Source organism: Pygocentrus nattereri, chromosome 29, assembly GCF_015220715.1.
Source record: "Pygocentrus nattereri isolate fPygNat1 chromosome 29, fPygNat1.pri, whole genome shotgun sequence".
Taxonomy (NCBI): Eukaryota; Metazoa; Chordata; class Actinopteri; order Characiformes; family Serrasalmidae; genus Pygocentrus; species Pygocentrus nattereri.
Genome location: NC_051239.1, coordinates 19,710,725 through 19,732,103, shown reverse-complemented (window position 1 = coordinate 19,732,103; position 21,379 = coordinate 19,710,725). Strand labels below are relative to the sequence as shown.

At 41.0% G+C, this 21,379-nt stretch overlaps 1 protein-coding gene across 3 annotated transcripts in view; it reads left to right on the top strand.

The window, feature by feature from the left end:
- The window catches only part of cacna2d3a (calcium channel, voltage-dependent, alpha 2/delta subunit 3a), a 338,457-nt gene that overhangs the window by 110,847 nt on the left and 206,231 nt on the right, over positions 1-21,379 (top strand). The window lies entirely within an intron of this gene.

Below are 21,379 nucleotides of genomic sequence, written 5' to 3'. Positions count from 1 at the left end.
CCTTGCCTCTTTCTGCGGCTTCATGTTTCTTCCCGAGGCAGTATGGAACTTGATAGAAAGTGATGCAGCAGAGGATAGGCTATTTTTATGCCTTAGGCATGAGTTTGTGTGGTCCAGCTCTTTGTATCAGAGCTGTTATTGCTTCTAGATGCTTCCATTTTACATTAATAGCACTTACAGTTGGCCAGGGCAGATCTAGCAAACAGAAATTTCACAATCTGAATGTGTGACAAGGGTGGCGTCCCATGACGGTGCCACATCTAAGATCACTAAGCTCTTCAGTGTCACCTGTTTTACTGCAGATGTTTTGTCTATGGAGTTTCCCTGGCTGCTCGATTTTATATACCTGTTAGCAATAGGTAACACCTAAACTCAATGATAAGGGGGGGTGCCCATATACCACATAGCCATATAGTGTGGCTCCCCTGCAAATTCCCTTACTCTCAGCTTCTGAATGGACTGAGGTTCTACAAAAGCTTGGCTTACCTTAGGCTTACAAGTAGGCAAAGTACTTGCTTAATTCTCATCTCTGATTTTCAACACTGTCAGCCTTTTTGCCATTCGGTTTAGCTTACAGCTCTTGATTTTTAATTTTTTTTACTCCTTCTACTATATGGTACTGCTGCTTTCTTTACAGATAGACATGTCTACTTGTTTGTCTGCAGGTAAATAATTGATAGCATGTGATTTTGGTGCAAGTACTGGTGTAACACATGTGACTTGTATTTATCTGCCTTTAAATCCAGTATATAAACAGGGCTGTCACTAATCCATCCTTTCACCGACTAGATTATCTGTTATGAGTGTGACATCAACATCCCTAGGTCCCCTCTCCCCCCCTTTTTTTAGAAAAGCTCCCTGTCTCTTCGTGGTAGAATGAAAAGTCTATAGGATATTGTGGGGTCTGACCAAACAGTAGGAAGGAAGACAAATATCCAGTCACCTTGTGACAATTAGATGTCTGTACAGTGCCTCACAAAAGTTATTACCATTTTCTGTATTGTAAATTATATTTACAGTGCATTGATTTTTTAAAGGGGAACTCATGCGCCAGTGCTCTGGTAGACGAATAAAAAGACCCTGACATATGCACAATTGCCTCTTTTTTGGACATAATTGGTTTCTGCCTGTGAACCATTATAGTAAGTGCCACATTTTCTAAAATGAAAAGAAATGTGAAGGAAAGGTGCAAGGATGAACACATCAGGGCAAGATGCAGACTTGTGAGCGAAGCCAACAGTGACTTTGAAGGAGCTACAGAGGAGAGTGGTTAAGGGTGGAGTGGTATTGTGACACCTGTTAACAATAGCTAATGCTCTGCACAAAACTGGCTTGTACTGTCTTGAATGAGGGTGACAAAAAAGTACCCATTACTCAAGAAAGACCTTAAGAAATCATGTTTAGAGTTGGCCAGAAAGGACGACAGTGCCCCTAACCATTTTTGTAGTGAGATGAGATTGTAGATTTTTGGTCTTGATGCCCACTGTTTGATTATGGTCCATGAGTGTCATGCAACCAACTGCTGCAGTTCTGTGTAGATAAATTAGAAAACGTCATTCGTAAACCAGTCTGCACCTTCTACAATACTTCTGCAAGCAGCATATTTCATCCATCCATCCATCCATCCATCCATTTTCCAAGCCGCTTCTCCGTCAGGGTCGCGGAGGCAGCACATTTCAGGCTATTTTAAAATATCTGCAGATATATAGCCTATTTTGCCTTTGAAATTTTAGTATAAATGAGTTTGAGTAAATTCACAATAAATATGCTTGGAAAAAATCTGTGAATCATTTGGAGTCCAGAACTGTCATTTTAAGGGGGTTAAATACTTTCATCAAGTGTACACTTGAGGTGTAAAGTTGAATGCCTATATGATTAAAGGAGAGTATTTCCCCCACGGACCGTTATTCATTTCGCTCAGTCACCTACAGTTGCAAAATTGTGTGATTGAACTGCTCTACTGTTTTGCCCCCCAGGTGGTAGAGGGTTTCCTGTGTCCCACTCCACTCAGCTACTGTGGACAACAGACAGTGAGGAGATCATTTTCACACTCATTACCATTAAAAGCCTAATTTACCTTCTGCATCTGCTTATCTGTGAAGATGCGTGCCCATCCTGTGCAGACGTTCTTTTGTGTATTTCTGGCACGTAATTTTAGCCAGTAAATCACACGCAGCAGACACAGTGGGGATTGGAGCTCCTGAAGGTCCCATTAAGACTATGATTATGAATAAAACATTATGAGTACATTTTTTTTAATATTATTTATTACCTTTATTCTCTGAGAACTCTGGCCGTAGACGAGGATCAGTGGCGCTATCTCTCCAGGTTAAAGTCAACTTAGTTGCTCTACGCTAACTTCCAGTCATTTTATCTTGTTTTTGTACTGCAGTGAGTCGCTTACTGAAGCACATCAGCATTCATTTCTACTCTGTTCGTGGAAAATAAATAAGGGGAGTATGTTTGGTAAAGCTAGTATTATAATGAATAGCAGAGAGAAAAGAGACAGGCAGTTTCTTGTCAAACCTACCTCTCCCTTTTTCTTTTCTCTCTCACTCTCACTCTCTCTCTCTCTCTCTCTCTCTCTCTCTCTCTCTCTCTCTCTCTCTCTCCCTCTCTCTCCCTCTCTCTCCCTCTCTCTCCCTCTCTCTCTCTCTCTCTCTCTCTCTCTCTCTCTCTCTCTCTCTCTCTGAGAAACTGAGTACTGGTACATACTTCTTAAATGTGAACCCCAGTTTCCCATTGTATTTTCCAAGCTGCTCAATGGTAAATTAGCCCTCTCTAATTCTCTCTTGGTTCTTCTAACAAAATGGTGATTATCACCTTTTACACATCACCATTGAGTTACTTGACCATTATTGACAATATTACTGTCCTGTCGCCCAGGCCTAGTTGAGAATCAGCAATAAAGTGCTCCGATCTTGGATCTTCAGTTATGAGCTTGGATGGTTTCCTGATTTAGCACCTTTTTTAGTTAGAATACCAACTTTGTCCTCATGCAGATGGCTGATGTTGAACAGGGAGACCTTGTAGTTCATTAAATTAAAATTTATTTGTATAGCACTTTTTACACAATATTGCCACAAAGCAGCTTTACAGAAGTTTGAAAACACACAGTTACAACATAGATCCCCCAGTGAGCAAGCCAGAGGCAACAGTGGCAAGGAAAAACTCCCTCAGGCTGGAGGAAGAAACCTTGGAAGGAACCAAGACTCACAAGGGGAGACCCGTCCTCCTCTGATCAGACAGTGTTTACAATTTAATAAGCTAAAAACCAAATAAAAGCTAAGAGGATCTCTGTTTGAAGACTGGATGGTAAAGCTTTAGAAACTGCACTGGTAGAGGCGGTCTCTGACTGAGGCGGTCTCTGACTGAGGCGATCTCTGACTGAGGCAGTCTCTGACTGAGTCTTTATGAAAAGTGGGAGTGAGCTGAAACAGGTCCAAGCCTATCTCAATGCTGGTACATCTGGATGGCACAGTGATGTAATTGAAGGTGTTGCAGTTGACACAAATGCACAGGAGAGCAGGTTGGTGATGGTGAGGAGGCACAGTGTGGCAGGTGACTCTGGCAGATCTAACTATAACAGCATAAACTAAAAGGAGAGAACCAGAAGGTAGCATAGATATGAGAGTACCCTGAGACACTGGGATACCCCCACTCCACCATCAACAAACCTGTGTGATCGCGTGAAGTGGTGGGTCAACAGCACCAACGTCTCAGTTTACCATAAGTCTCTATGCCCATGAACCCCTGGATCTCCTGCCTTTATCTAAAGGGAAAGGCTAATTATCAAAAGCTAAATTAAACAAGTATGTTTTCAGTCTAGACTTAAAGGTTGAGACTGTGTCAGAGTCCTGAACATTAACTGGGAGAATATTCCACAATTTGGGGGCTTTGCAAGAAAAAGCTCTTCCACCCATTGAAGTCTTCTGAATGTTAGGAACCAGTAGACCAGCATCCTGGGATCTGAGTAAACAAGGCGATTCATAATGGGAAATAAGATCTTGCAGGTACTTCGGTGAGAGACCATGCAGGGCTTTATACGTCAATAAGAGAATTTTATTGTCAATACGGAATTTGATATGAAGCCAGTGTAACGCTGATAAAACTGGGCGGCTGTGATCAGATGTCCTGGTTTTAGTGAGAACTCTAGCTCCACCATTCAGAACTAACTGAAGTTTATTTGGGTTCCTGTTGGAGCATCCTGACAACAATGCATTACAGTAGTCTAGCTTTGAAGTTATAAAGCCATGTACCAATTTTTCAGCGCCATGTAAGGATAACGCATTTCTTAACTTTGAAATGTTTCAGAGGTGAAGAAACGCTGGCCTTGTAATATTACCTATGTGTTGATTAAACATCAGATCTAAATAAATTGTCCCACCAAGAGTTTTAGCTACTGAACCAGGTATTACAAAAGAGTCACCAAGATTCAACATTAGATTTGCACATTTATTCCAAGCAGCCTTGACGAGAAGGAGAACTTCTGTTTTATTTGGGTTTAAAAGAAGGAAGTTCTGCAGCATCTAGTGTCTTGTATATTTTACACGATCTTCCATTTTGTTTAATTTGGATTTATCATTTGGTTTGGCTGATATGTACAGCTGTGTATCATCAGCGTAGCAGTGGAAACGAATTCCATGTCTATTTATAACTAAGCCTAATGGTAATATGTATAACGTGAATAACAGAGGACCTAAAACAGAACCTTGTGGAACTCCATATTTCACTTTTGTATAGTTAGATACATTATTTAATTGTGTGAACTGAAACCGGTCAGTGAGGTAGGATGTGAACCAGGATAACTCTATTCCTGTGATTTCTTCTTTGCCATAAGATCAGTATTCTCTTTCAGCTCCATTGAAACACATGTAGTGTCTTTGAAGGTGACAGACATTTGGAGACTAGGTGTGAATCCATTAAACATTGTTGTCTTTTAACAAAGCTTGAATTTTCATGTAGCAATTCATGTGCTGAGCCATTTTCTGCTACTTCTCACTTAAGTGGCTTAAGTGATTGATTGGTTGGGTCCTAACATCTGCTTGTTGACCTTACTTGGGCTGGCAGCTTCTTCTGAACTATCTGCCTTATCTTTATTATCTTTACTATGTGTGCGATCTTGGCTATGGACTTCTTCCCAGGAGAGGGGAAATCAAAGTATGAGCACTAACCTGGTTGAAGTCTTGATTGAAGTATTGAGTATACGACAGCGTACAAATGAAGGAAAGAACATTGCTGACAAAAACAAAACAGCAATGTTTTATTTTGGCTTTATTTTAGTAATATATGTGTATTTTTTCAAGTGTTTAACATGCTTTATAAGCTGAATAACACAAGTAGAAATCTGTTCTCATGTGAAGTAACCAAAGATATGCTTCAGATGGCAGACTTTTGACAAGCAAGTGCTCCGTAGATTAGTCCCACTCTCCTGGTCTAACATCAGGCTCGGACTAACATCTAGCCGATCCTTCTAGACATTCTTCTAGACATATTCCATCAAAGCTCTAATCACCACATACAAAAAAGTGAGTAAACAAACTTTTTTTGGGCTTCGGATACGGAGCTTGGACTTATGGCTTATACCAGCAGCTTTACTGTCCAACTTGAAATTAGCGATGCGAATATGTGCTACCTGATCAATCTGCTTGCTCAAACTGTTCTAGCTAATATCAGACGTACCGTCACCTAACTGACCGCTGTGAATTCTAAATGCTCAGCAATGCAGGGATGATGAGTCTCCTATGGAGACAAGGCCGTCAGGCCGAATTATAGTTGAACTGGTCGGGTAATTACGCCAGAGTAAGATCAGCAACCAGTGTGATTTTCTCAGTGTTTTAAAACTAATCAGCGTTCAGTCCATGAGCACTCTTCTCGATCTTTATGTTCACTGCTGGCTCTTGTTTGCTTCTTATTGTCGGCCACAACTCATGGTACACAGATGCCTCCAGCTAGGATGCCCTCATTCTCTGATCACCTCAGTTACACTTGGTATCTCACTGCTCTGGTCTTGTGACTCCTGGGGCCTTATTCATGAGTCAAAACAAGTTTGTTCTTTTCATCATTTTTAGATAAATGATTGATAAAAATTAGCATATGTTTGAATATATGCACGCAAGTCTAAAGTGCAACAAACCAACTGTTTAAGAAATGAGTGCACATGAACATTTCCAGCTCTTAACTCATCTTTTAACTGATTTGCATATGAATGTTTCCACTAAGAAACACTTAAATGGAGAGGAAACAGTATCGCGCAGCATGTTCTCTTCAAGTATTGATATCATTTTACTATTCAAATTTGTGAAAGAAAAAGACAAAACGGTGCAAATCAAGTTTTATGTAAAGTAAAACTCTCGGCACATTGGCCAGCAGGGCAGAGAGACGCAAGAGAACAGTCTGCCTACCAGCTGACTGCTGCTGTCTCATTTTAGTTTTATTTTCTGTGAGGAATATAATGTCCTGAATTTTTAACTCTACCGTACACCAATGCAACAAGAATATAGACTTATATCACTGGACGAGTGCAGTTTACCACATGATAACAGAAAACACACTCAGTGGAATTTAGATCCATCAACAAAGAGTTTAGTAATTACTGCATCGCTGCTTTTGTATTTTATGTAAGAGTTCATTGCTTGCTACGCCATACTGTCCCTGAACATCCCATTGTAAGATGTTTTAACGTTAGTGCCTGATCAGGTTCTCTAATTATTTTTTCAACTGATTACATGCATGGATTTAACGTGTTTTCTTGTTCAAACTGGTTGCAACCCAAACTTTTTTGGCTTTGTTAGATCACATTGTTTAAGGGTTAGGGTCAAGTTGCTTTCTATTGGAGCATCCACTAAACTTTGCGCAATGCCGGTTGGCCCAGTGCGGTCTAAATAGTATCCTCCTGCTCCGGGCAGCTCACTAGCCAGGCTGTTCACTGAAATAAATATAATTCAAAGCGTAGAATTTAGCTAGCTTTCCGGCACAGTATGAAGCTTATTGGACTTCACTGGGCAAAGACTGATAGCCTCAAATTGGAGATCTTAGATATTAGATATTTGAATTAGACAATTGTGTGCCAAGCTAGCACTTACCTTGACAAATAAACATTTGTTTAGCCACAGAAGTGAAAATTATGGTGTCAGAATTATGAAAACTATTATTATTCTAAAGGTTTTCACATTAATATTATTTCACATTAATATTTTAACTATTGACTTCAGTTGACAATGTCAATCATTTATTCCAGCCCTATGAATAAATAAATCCTCATGCGAATAACGTAAATACAAATCGTGACTGTTTGGGAATTCAAACTCAAATTCCACCAGTACGGCTCAATGTCATTTTACCGCATTAAGCTGACCAAAGGACACATCCTCGCGATGTTCGCTAGCATTCCAGACTCCATCACTGGCTGGACCTCATCACTGACAATTCCTTCACATTTGAAGAACATGATGGAAAACTCCGTCAATGAAATCATCGGGCATTGTTTCTGCTTTTGATGGAGTGTTTTAATTAGCTGCGTAATAATCCGTCATTAAGCTAATGAGCTTCACATAGATTTCACAAATTAAGTCATATCCCTTGTTCTCAGCAGGTTCAATGAAATTCCGAAGCAAGAGAGGGAGGAAATTTCAAATTTCAGGTTCAGTAAAGTCGTAAAAGTAAAATTTAGCGACACAAATACGCAGCCCTGTCTGCACCCGGGATCAGACAAAAATAGATCAAGACTGATTCTTATATAGAGCACAAGCACTCCGAGGAATGTGTTCTGCTCTTACGGAGAAGTGTAGTTCATAAGGAAAATGACAGTGCAGGTGATAAATGATAGGATAAATCCATAATAGCACAAAGATTGTTGTCAGGGGAGATGAATTGTATCTTTGATCTGAGTCTGTGAGATCAATCTTGGTGCTTGCTGTGCGTCCACTCTGATCTCCTGAACACAGGAGGGGGGGGTGGGGGTGGGGGGGGGTGGGGGTGGGGGGGGGGGGGGCTCTTTTCCCTCCATGGCTTGAAAACTGTCATTAGAAAAATGTGCACAGCAAAATATTGAATTAGTTCTTACTGTATTTGTGTGTTTTTACCAAACCCTACACCCTAAATCTACACCCTCAAAATGTTTTATTTTTCATCAAAGGTTCTTTCGTAGAAGTGGTGGTTGTACATAGAACTATGAGCACCCATTCATGCATATTGGATATCTGAAAGCATAGAAGATAAACTCAAACCTTTCACTACACACTTTTTGACCCCGGGACTTTTAATTCATATAGATCCCTGGGCAATGGAGTGTTTTTCTTGACCTTGATGTCTGAATTTTATGGTTGGAAAAGCACTACCACAGGATTATCTCTTTCTTTCATTGGAGCCATCTGTTATTATGCCGTTTTCACCTTTCAACGTCAAAAACTGCACGAGGCGCCTCTGTAGCCAAAAGCAGTCTCATTAAAACCACTTCTTAACGCTAGAAATGTCCAGCTGGGAATTTATTTTCATGTTTTCCAGATCTCCCATTTACTGTCTGCAGCAGGTGTTTTCATTCAATATTGCGCAATGTATCAAAAGTTACTTTGTGGTAAATAATTCATCTTTCAGTAGTTTGAAGAGTTTTAAACAATTTATTTAAATAAGCTAGCACCATTTAACTGATATTGCTTTTCCCTATATTCTGGAAAAGTAAAGGTGGCAAAATGTTGTTGTAGTATTATTATTATTATTATTATTATTATTATTATTATTATTATTTTGGAGTGATGCCGTAGAAAGCCATTTATGGTTTCCTGAAGAATAGATGGTTCTTTTAAAGGAATTTGTGATGTAAATGAGATGTGCAAGTGAGGCGCATCTTCAAAGTTTAAATGACACCATAATGGAAAGGTTTTTCTAAAACTATTCAGGAACCTTTAGATTTAACTGTAACGAGCACAAGTGAAGAGTTTTATTCAGAAGCCTAAGTGTTTTACGCTCCTAGAAGCTATCAACATAAGATGGAGCTCATTTTGTGTTGGGTTTATTAGTGAGTTGAATGTTAGGCTATATTGCATTTCTTCATCTCACTGTTAGTCTGCCCTTCATAGCACATTGAATGAGGTCACGTTTAAAATGTTAATTGTTGATTTTATTAACCACTTTTGTATTGATAAAAAGACAGAAGTCAAAGACGTTAATTAAGCTTTAAAACGTTGAATATTGTGAATATTAGTGTTAGACATTGTGATGGGTAGACTGTGACTGTCATCCCCAAGAATATGGTGCAGTCAATGTTGCAGAGACCCTGATGCTCATAATGACAGATAATAGTAACTTATTCACTAGTGTCTTTTTTCTTTTGACTACTTAGAGGTAGTGAGGCTCTTAAGCCAAACTGAGTAGGTATCAGAAACTGAAAGGAAAGGGCGATTTGACTGAAATGCAAAACATCCAGTCACTGACTGTTTAGGGTGACGCAATAAAACAAACTTAAAGTGCTGGTCAGCAAACGAATTAGAATATCTCATTTACCTGCTACCTACAGTTACAGTCAATGAAAGTAGAATATCATGAATGATTCCTGGACCAGAGACTGGTCCTCTACCTTGCACTGAAATGAATATTGGTGAGTAGATGCAACTACTTGCTACTACCATTTAGCACAATCACTTATTTCCCATCAGACGGACCAGAGAATTCTCAATTTTAGAGCACAACAATGTGCAAAACTGTATTTTACCCAGTTCAAAGTGTCTGCATTTGTGTCCTTATTGTTATGTGAAGCGTGTTTCTATCCTGTGGGCTGGAGGTTAGGGAACTGGCCCTGTGACCGGAAGGTTGCCGGTTCGATCCCGAGGGCCGACAGTCCATGACTGAGGTGTCCTTGAGCAAGACACCTAACCCCCAACTGCTCCCCTGGTGCCACGGATAGGGCTGCCCACCGCTCTGGGCAAGTGTGCTCACTGCCCTCTAGTGTGTGTGTTCACTAGTGTGTATGTGGTGTTTCACTTCACGGATGGGTTAAATGCGGAGATGGAATTTCCCCGTTTGTGGGATCAAAAAAGTATCACTTAACAATTAAGACCATGTTAATAAAAAACATTTCAGAGTGGATTGGACATCACTACGGTCCAAGTGAGCTGCTGAACTGTTTGTAGCAGCAATATCGAAGCTGTATTTATGATGTAATTGTGCTTCATGTCCACTGTAGTTCACTACAGTGATTCAGTAAAAGTAATTCACTGTGGAAGACATGTAAAAAAGTAAAAATCATATTCCAGAATTAAAAACGGCTCCTCAAAGGAGTAAACCATGATGCGCAATGGAAGTGAGCTATTATTAATAGATAGTTTGATGCAGCCTCAGTACTGCTGCTCCACTGAGAGGAGTTTAATTAGTTTAACTCGGTGGACCAATGCACGTGGAAAGCACACAAGCATGCCAGCACAACTACAATTCTGATTAACAGGAAGCTCACGCACTCCATGTGATGAGCAATTAGTGGCTGATCAAACACCACAGGAATGTGCATTATCTTTTGTGCTGCTGGGGTTTTTAAACACCTCAGTGTCACTGCTGGACTGAGAAAAGTCCACCAACCAAACATCTCCAGCCAGCAGCGTCTAAAGCCTTAAAATACTTGATATATTCCCACACTTATGACTGCTTCACCACCACTGAATTTTGTTTTACTGCAACATCACACATCAGTAAAAGACCCCAGTGCTGTTAAGAGAATGATCTTTGACTATAATGTTGTTCGCATGGACCACCGAGTGTACAGAGGCAGTTTTGTTTAAACCAGAGAGGATTTGTTAAGTGAGAGCTGCACTTTTTCCCACACCACGGTCGAGTTTTGGCTACAGGGAGGGGAACTCTTTACCCCTTCAAGCAGACACCGGATACCTGAGCCCCCATTCACACCAGTGGGAAAGTCTGCCTATTTCCATCCATCCATCCATCCATCCATCCATTTTCTAAGCCGCTTCTCCGTCAGGGTCGCGGGGGGATGCTGGAGCCTATCCCAGCAGTCTTCGGGCGGAAGAGTCTGCCTATTTAGTTATGTAATTTGGCTATTACATCATCTCCTTCAAGATAACAGCAAGCGTGTGGCCATTTTTGTGATTTCTTGGCTCTTGTGTCTTTTTTTCAGCCTAAAAATACTTTTTTCCGTTGAGATGATTTTAAGAAAAAATGCTTTTGTCTCAGAGTTTGCTCAGCCATCTACTGCCTGCCTGCTTCTGTTGTAGGAGATTGATGTTGCAGTGATTGATCCAAGCCCTAAGCAGATAAGAACTGCAACCCTTTTCACTTTTTACAGCCTTGCACCATCTCCATTTACCTTATATATTATCTTTGTTTAAACTGAGGGGCTGACAAATTATTTTCTTAAGTAGAACTTATCAGCCTGATCAGCTGCTTAACAGACTAAAGGATATCTTACAGATGTTTTACTGCAACACTGCAATATTAAAAAGTATAGAAATGTCATGACTGATGGGGTGATGGAGTACCAATCAGAGAGGGATGTACAGCTATTCCAACAACCTCAACAGCTAAACGTGGGCAGTAGAGGAGAGTGCACTGCTTTACTTCGGCTTCTTCTGGAATGGAAATGTAATTAACATGTTTTTATGCCATCTTTGCTTGAGACGCTGCTGCTCGTCCGCTATGGCATTTGAGAAAGCACGCCGGCAGTACAAGACCACTTGAACAGGCTCGGCTGTGGTTATAACTTGCTGTTACGCTCAGATTGCAGCTTGCGCTCGTGTTTCATTATGAAATGCGCTGTGACACATTTTTCAACGCAGCGTCTGTGACCTCGCGTGAAGTGTGTTTAGGGCCTTAGCTTGGTGATAAGTAGGACTGAAAATTGCATGGAGGTACTCATTGAAATTAGCGCTGCCGTTGCAGTGGTAATTTGCTGAGAAAAATTACTTATAAAGTGAAGGTTTCCGCATGAAACACTGCTAAATCATCATATATAATGCTATGGTCATTATATGTAACAGACTCTCAGATATTTTACTTTATCTTTATTTTTCTCTAATATTGTTACTAGAAACTAAATTATTGATTGATAAATTGTGTCCATCCATCCATCCATCCATCCATTTTCTAAGCCACTTCTCCGTCAGGGTCGCGGGGGGGTGCTGGAGCCTATCCCAGCAGTCTTCGGGCGGAAGGCAGGATACACCTTGGACACGTCGCCAGTCCATCGCAGGGCAGACAGACAGACACAGACAGTCACTCACACCCAGGGGCAATTTAGCACGTCCAATTGGCCTGACTGCATGTCTTTGGACTGTGGGAGGAAACCGGAGAACCCGGAGGAAACCCACACAGACATGGGGAGAACATGCAAACTCCACACAGAGAGGACCCTGGTCACCCGGCCGGGGAATAGAACCCCTGTGAGGCGACATCGCTACCCACCACGCCACCGTGCCGCCTGAAAATTGTGTATTTTATTATATTTATATTATCTCACCATTTGAGGCCGTGTGTTGCAGTGATATTGTTAAAGGTATGGGATTTCACTCCATGTTCACTGTGTGTTATAACCTGACATTTTCTTGTGATAAACTCACTGTAATGCATGGCCACTGGTGGCTTATTGCTTTAATATGTTGACCTCCGTTATATATAAGAGAAATGTTCATGAAACAAGTGTTGAGTAATTCAACGCCTTGGGTACATTTTGTTTAGAAACGCATGTCTACATGTATTTGCAGGCATGTAAGTTCCATCTCAAACATTACAAAATGGTTACTGAGGCTGTTTTAGGCACAGAATCCATTCATGCATGCACAGAATTGAAAATATAGAAGAGATACATGAGAAAAAAAGATGACGAATGTCCGTTTGGTGCCAGTCTCTTGGAATGACTCATATTCCTTTAAGGAAAAAATGCACAAAACACAGCAGGATTGCATTAAAAAGCATGGCAGATGACATTTTCCTAATAATTGGCTGAAGTCTAGTCAGCTAGTGACACAGAATTTGGTGTGGTATGTTCTCAGCCTTATAAAATAAAGTGCAAGTTAGCAGTAGTGTCTCAAAAGCATGCTGGAGATGTTCAGGAGATGTTCCTGAGCAATGGCAGCAGACACAGAAGCTACACAGTGTCACAAGCCTTGTACGTTTGCTGAAAGAGTGTTTACCAACACAATTAGTCGTTCAAATCTCAGGGCCACATGGATGTATGTGAGAAGGCACAGTGAAAATCATTGCAGCCCAAATATGCACTCGCAGTGCTCGTTATTGCTTCCCAAATAATATTCCTGAGACAGAGTATAATTAGGCTTCTGTTTACTGTTTTGGTGGGAAAGAATTAATTTAGCTGTCTTCATCACTGAGCTTATACTTTCCTTTTGTGCTGAGCTAGTTGTTGGCTCCGCTGTTTCACTGTATCTCTTAAACATGAAATTAATAGGCAGTCCTATGTGCAATTTACATGATTATCCACAGCCTTAGTAAACTAAATGTTCATTTCAGGGACATTGCACATAGACATGGTTACCGCATCAAGGCATTTTTTGCCCACATTTGGCCCCAAGTCTTCCATAATAAATTCCGCAGATGAAACATGACTAAACATGTTTAGTAAAACACCAACATGAATTTGGTCAGTGTTCATTTTTCCCTTCTGGAAGAAATATGAACAGGAAAGAATCTGGTTCCTCCTCTGAAATACATAGAACAGCTAATTTACAGCCCACTATCGTGTCCAAATCCAATATGGGACATTACACTGGTGATTTAGGGAAGCAATTTGAGAACATGGGAATTGAGGGAATTCTGTGGAAAGCAGCAAATAGGCCTGCTTTTCTTTCTGTCTGCTTATCCCCTTCCTCCTCTTATCATCACATAAAAAGAAGCTTGAAGTTTTGAGTCTTAAACCATATCTCACAGTTACTATAATAGCCAGTTCTCTACCAGTGAAAAAGCATAGTCTTTTATATAGCTTCTTAAATAAAAGAAATCAATTTTATTCATATTTGTGTAATACATTTGGATACCCCTGGCCAAATTGCAATGTTGGGAGAGATGAAGAGGCAGGATGCAAGGGCCTTGGTTTTTATTCAAAAACCGTTGCAAAAATGGTATCAACAAAGGTGAGAAACCAAAGACACTACTGAGCAAAATACTGAAACAGAAAGACAAGCAAAGCCAGAGGGACATGAAAAAAACTAGAAAACAAATGAGACACAACCAAAACAGGGCCTGAGAGAACAAAACACCAAGAAAAAAGAAAGTACACAACTACGGGTATAAATACAGGTGGAACAAACCAGAAACACCTGGGACAGGTGAGAGGCAGACTACAGACAACAGACAGGTGAGACAGATCACAAAAGGCAGGAACATGGAGGAGAAAAAGACAAGAACAACAACAAAAGCACATGGCTTATGTAAACTAAAGCAAATGGTACAAGAAAACAAACACTGAAACAGAGAAAAACAAGTACAGGACAGACATGATGTTACACAAATGACATTTTGTTGATTTCTAAGTGAAATTAAGCACAACCTCTACAGAAAACTCAAACAAGATGTTTTCTTTAAATTTTAGTGCATATTTGCTGAGCTTAACATATTGGAAAAAAATCTAAAATGTACCAGAATTTTTGTACAGGTGAAAAATGTGCATTTTTTTTTCCTTTTTTTTTTTGTTAAATTTAGCAAATGAACAGTCGTTGTGCATTAATACGTGCAGACGTCTGCTCTCTGTAGAGGATGTTACCTTGTTTCCTCTTAGAAAAGTCAAGAAAGCCTGTAATTTAACAATGGCTGCCCAAACTGTTACATACAAATACATGCAAATATGTCTTCTCACTCTCATTTATCTTTTTCTCTCTTCTCTCTCCTGATTTTTCCTCCCCATTTCCCGAAACCTAAAATCTATGAATAGCTGTTGCTTGTTGATGTGACCCTGGCTCAGCCAATGAGATTCATAGCATTCCTTTAGCATGGAGATTGAACTTGAAGCTGCAGCACAGCCAACATGTTTCTGTTTCGTTTTATATTCATATCTACAGCTTTATTCATTTTCCTTTCTTCTCTTTCTCTCTGTCCATCCAGTCTCTCTTGAAATGATAATCAGAGATTGCTGCAGTGGGGGATGCAGTCAGTAGACAGTTGATTTCAGATCTTGCTTGAGAGGGTAGATTAGTTTCAAGTGACTTTTGTCCAGTGGCAGTTTGTGATTGGATACTCCGCTGAGGTGGGCTAGCAGGGCATCTAATGACACATGGCACAGTGGTCTAGGAGTGGGCCATTCTCAATAAAGCTAGAGGGCCACTAGCACCAAATGCCAGCAACTCTTTCAAGTGTATGCTTATGGTTTTCATATAGCTGGCCAGTGTATCTCTCAGGGGAATTACGTGACCTCTCTCAGCACTGAATTTGCACTCAAGCCAACTGGTGTGTGTTCTACTTTGACGTCTGAATCTGGCACTGTGCAAAAGCTTTGGACTAGCTAAGAAAGTGATTTCTGAACTAAAGACATTTTATCTAGACAGTAGGAGCATATTTGAAAGATTTCTATACATGAAAAAAAATCATGTGTTGAGGAGGAATAGTGGATATATTGGGCAAAGAATGTTGGAGATGGAGCTGCCGGGTAGAAGGAGAAGAGGTAGACCTCAGAGAAGGTTTATGGATGTAGTGAAGGTGGACATGGAGATGGTTGGTGTGAAAGTAGAGGAGGCAGTGGATAGGGCAAGATGGAGGCAGGTGATCCGCTGTGGCGACCCCTAAAGGGAGCAGCCGAAAGAAGAAGAAGATATACATGAAATTGTTTGAACACCCCTAGACAAATGTGTGTTGATTTTCTAGGGAAAAGGAAAATAAGGTAACACATGCTCTACAGGGTACGATTTTGTCTGCACACTTTAGTGCCCAATTTGTAATTGAACTCTTGCATTGAAAAACAGTACATGTGACTGTTTTGGTAAAGATCATATGAACATGGCCTTGTTTGATGCCCTGTGTTTAAAATAAAGCGGTCATTAAATTGGTTAATAAAGCACAGTTTGGGATTTTAATGCAAAAGGTTGCACAAAATAAAATAGAAAACAAAACACTTGATAATCTTAAAAAGAGGATGGAATGGTTCATATATGTGGTTTTTCATTGAAGGCGCTCAGTTATGGGCAGTATTTAATATATAGAAAAAAGATAAAGCATAAAATGTACGTTTGCACATATTGTTCCCCATAATATGTGGACAGTAACTGTCCATTAAATGTGCAGAAGTGTGTTGTCTGTAGAGGGTTTGTTTTTGTTTTACCTTTAACTTTAAAATCAATGACACAGCTTTGGCAGTTTAACCAGGGACAGACAAACGTTTGCCTACAGCTGTACTTGAAATGTTTACGGACTGGTTTCTGTAAAAAGTGAATATTTTCAGCACCCTCTCTTAGAATGCAAAACTGAAACTCTTTACTTTGGTTTACTGCTCTGGAATATTTTCAAATTAGAATTATGACAAAACTGAAGTTTGAGGAAAGACCAAAACTATCCATCCATCCATCCATCCATTTTCTAAGCTGCTTCTCCGTCAGGGTCGCGGGGGGGGTGCTGGAGCCTATCCCAGCAGTCTTCGGGCAGAAGGCAGGATACACCCTGGACAGGTCGCCAGTCCATCGCAGGGCAAGACCAAAACTAAAACTCCTCAATTCCAGCTTCCTATAAATACCAGTCCTTCGCTCCTCCTTCTCGTGATGGAATTTTGCACTGCACCTCCTCCCCCTTCTTCTCCACCTTGTCCACACCTGAACTTGATCTTCATTATACAGAGGGGGTCGGCCTTCTTATGACCCACAGAAGCCGTAATGAACTCCAGCCCAAAATTCCTCTGAGTTCCCCTGCTCTCATTATCTCATTTAACAAGGCATGGTCTGCATTTGTAAATATTCCTTGTAAATCTAAATTTGTTCTTCCAACAAGAATTCTGGAACTCATTGAGAACTCTTCATCTGAATTTGGCTTCTTTTTATTTTTCCTGTCCAGTTATCCCACACATCTTCAGATATCTGATACTGTTCAATTTAAAGACTGTATTTGCTCAGTCTGTTTCCCTAACTAAACATTCAAGATTCCATTGTTTTTGATCATATCATCAGTGTTCAGGCTGCACACCTGCTACTCCTAGTAATGTATATACTCCTTGTGTTGTAAACCACCTCATACCACTTGGGGCAATACCTGTTCTCATGTAAATACAACAGTCTGTTATGTAAATATGCAATAGATATACTTTATTCCTTCTCTCTAATAGCTTAGTCTAGTTATGTCTATTTTTCTATTTCTGCCTAGTTTGTCATTTTTTATTCCTATTTTTATTTCTGCCTAATGTATGTACATTTATGTGCAATTATATGTCTTGCTACTGTAATACTGCATTTTCCTTTGGAGATCAATATATTTCTACCTACCCACCCACCTACCTACCTATGTACCTACCTACCTACCTACGTACCTAACTACCTACCTACCCACCCACCTACCTACCTATGTATGTATGTATGTATGTATGTATGTATGTATGTATGTATGTATGTATGTATGTACCTACCTACCTACCTACCTACATACCTAACTACCTACCTACCCACCCACCCACCTACCTACCTACATACCTAACTACCTACCTACCCACACCTACCTACCTATGTACCTACCTACCTACGTACGTATGTACCTACCTACCTACCTATGTACCTACCTACCTACATACCTTACTACTTACCTACCCACACCTACCTACCTATGTACCTACCTACCTACATACCTACCTATGTACCTACCTACCTACGTACGTACCTACCTACCTACCTATGTACCTACCTACCTACATACCTTACTACTTACCTACCTACCTATGTACCTACCTACCCACCCACCTACCTACGTACCTGCCTACGTACCTAACTACCTACCTACATACCTAACTACCTACCTACCCACCCACCCACCTACCTACCTACATACCTAACTACCTACCTCCCTATGTACCTACCGACCTACGTACGTACCTACCCACCCACCTACCTACCTACGTACCCACCCACCTACCTACCTACCTACGTACCTAACTACCTACCTACCCACCTACCTACCTACATACCTAACTACCTACCTACCCACACCTACCTACCTATGTACCTACCTACCTACCTATGTACGTACGTACCTACCTACCTACCTACATACCTTACTACTTACCTACCCACACCTACCTACTTATGTACCTACCTACCTACGTACGTACCTACCTACCTACGCACCCACCCACCTACCTACGTACCTACCTACGTACCTAACTACCTACCCACCCACCTACCTACCTACGTACCTACCTACCTACGTACCTAACTACCTACCTACCTACCTACATACCTAACTACCTACCTACCCACACCTACCTACCTATGTATGTACCTACCTACCTACCTACGTACGTACCTACCTACCTACCTACATACCTTACTACTTACCTACCCACACCTACCTACTTATGTACCTACCTACCTACGTACGTACCTACCTACCTACGTACCCACCCACCTACCTACGTACCTACCTACGTACCTAACTACCTACCCACCCACCTACCTACCTACGTACCTACCTACCTATGTACCTACCTACGTACCTACCTACCTACCTACCTACCTACCTATGTACCTACCTACCTACCTATGTACCTAACTACCTACCTACCCACCCACCTACCTACCTAGGTACCCACCCACCTACCTACCCACCCACCTACCTACCTACATACCTATCTACCTACCTACCCACCCACCTACCTACATACCTAACTACCTACCTACCCACACCTACCTACCTACCTACCTACCTACGTACGTACCTACCTACCTATGTACCTTACTACTTACCTACCCACACCTACCTACCTACGTACCTACCTACGTACCTAACTACCTACCTACGTACCTACCTACCTACCTACCCACCCACCTACCTACCTACATACCTAACTACCTACCTACCTATGTACCTACCTACCTACCTATGTACCTAACTACCTACCTACCTACCTACGTACCTAACTACCTACCTAACCACCCACCCACCTACCTACCTACATACCTAACTACCTACCTACCCACACCTACCTACCTACCTACCTACGTACGTACCTACCTACCTATGTACCTTACTACTTACCTACTCACACCTACCTACCTACGTACCTACCTACGTACCTAACTACCTACCTACCCACCTACGTACCTAACTACCTACCTACCCACCCACCTACCTACCTACATACCTAACTACCTACCTACCTATGTACCTACCTACCTACCTATGTACCTAACTACCTACCTACCCACCCACCTACCCTTCTGCTCATATAAACACTCACCCATCCAAACACACACACACACAGACAGATACACAGCTGGGGTGTGTGTAGAGGAAGAACCAAATCGGTATTCTTCTAAAGATCTATCAACATTTCATTAGCTTTACATTGACTGTACAATGTAAAATATGGAACAGTGTTAATTTGAAGTGTCTTTGGAATTAAAATAAATGTAAAATGCTTTTATCCATCTACATACAAATTTTGCTTTCCATTGTTCCGTTCAGAGCATTTGTGAAGTATGCTTTTAGGTTGAATGGACAAAACCATTTTTACAGCGTGATGTAATAATAAATATATAAAGGGTTTCTGAAATTAGGTTCACACAATCAGAATTTCTGAGGATTACAAAAACATTACTTGTGATTAATGTGCAAATCTTGACAAGCTGTACACCACTGGGTGGTCTTACTACCAACACTTCACTCTCTCTTGTACAATCATAGTTCACAGTATGTCCAAGCACTCATTTAAGTCCAACCTTTTACAATCTTACAATAAAATGACCACCCAGAATGTCTCACATTTGAAACACTGTGATCGAATCTCAGGAAGATAATAAGACGTTACTATGAATAAATAATTACTTTTTTTTCTGTTCCCAAAAGCTTTAAACATTGAGTTTTGATCTTTAAAAGCCCTCTCATCCTTTTATAGAATAATAGTTCCAAATGTCAAAATCTTATCAATCTAATCAATTCCTGAACATTAGGACCACCCAACAGTGTCCGACTGGTCAACTTCTATTTTAACCTTCCATTTTCTGTTAACCGCTCTACTGAAAAGACGACACTGACATATAATGACAGTAATAAGTGTGACAGTAAGTTCACTGTGATGAGCACACTCATTTTTTTTTTATAACTGTGGTTACAAATATCTCTAACACTGCAGGCATGGTCTCCATTGTTCCCTCTTGTTATTTATGTATGTAAAGTTGATGAAAACCTGCCAAATACAAAAACATTACAGTGAAAGCGGTGTACATCCCCAATTCCAGTGGAGTTGGGACGTTGTGTAAAACATAAATAAAAATAGAACACAATGATTTGCAAATCCTTTTCTACCTATATTCAACTGAACACACTACAAAGACGAGACATTTAATGTTCAAACGGATAAACTTTGTTTTTTGCAAATATTCACTCATTTTGAATTTAATGCCTGCAACATGTTCCAAAGAAGTTGGGACAGGGGCGTGTTTACCACTGTGTTACATCACCTTTCCTTTAACACTCAATAAGCGTTTGGGAACTGAGGACACTGATTGTTGAAACTTTGTAGGTGGAATTCTTTCCCATTCCTGCTTGATGTCCAGCTTCAGTTGCTCAGCAGTCCGGGGGTCTCCGCTGTCGTATTTTGAGCTTCATAATGCGCCACACATTTTCAATGGGAGACGGTCTGGACTGCAGGCAGGCCAGTCTAGTACCTGCACTCTTTTACTACGATGCCACGCTGTTGTAACACATAGAATGTGGCTTGGCATCGTCTTGCTGAAATAAGCAGGACGTCCCTGAAAAAGACGCTGCTTGGATGGCAGCAGATGTTGCTCCAAAACCTGTATGTACCTTTCAGCATTAATGGGGCCTTCACAGATGTGCAGGTTACCCCTGCCATGGGCACTAACACCCCCCCACACCATCAGAGATGCTGGCTTTTGAACTTTGCACTGAAAACAATCCGGACAGTCCTTTTCCTCTTTGGCCCTGGAGGACATGACGTCCATGATTTCCAAAAACAGTGTGAAATGTGGACGCGTCAGACCACAGGACACTTTTCCACTCTGCGTCAGTCCATCTCAGATGAGCTCGGGCCCAGAGAAGCCGGCGGCGTTTCTGGGTGGTGTTGATATGTGGCTTCGCTTTGCATGGCAGAGTTTTAACTTGCACTTGTAGATGGAGCGACGAACTGAGTTCACTGACAGTGGTTTTCCCGAAGTGTTCCTGAGCCCATGTGGGAATATCCGTTACAGAATGATGTGGGTTTTTAATGCAGTGCCGTCTG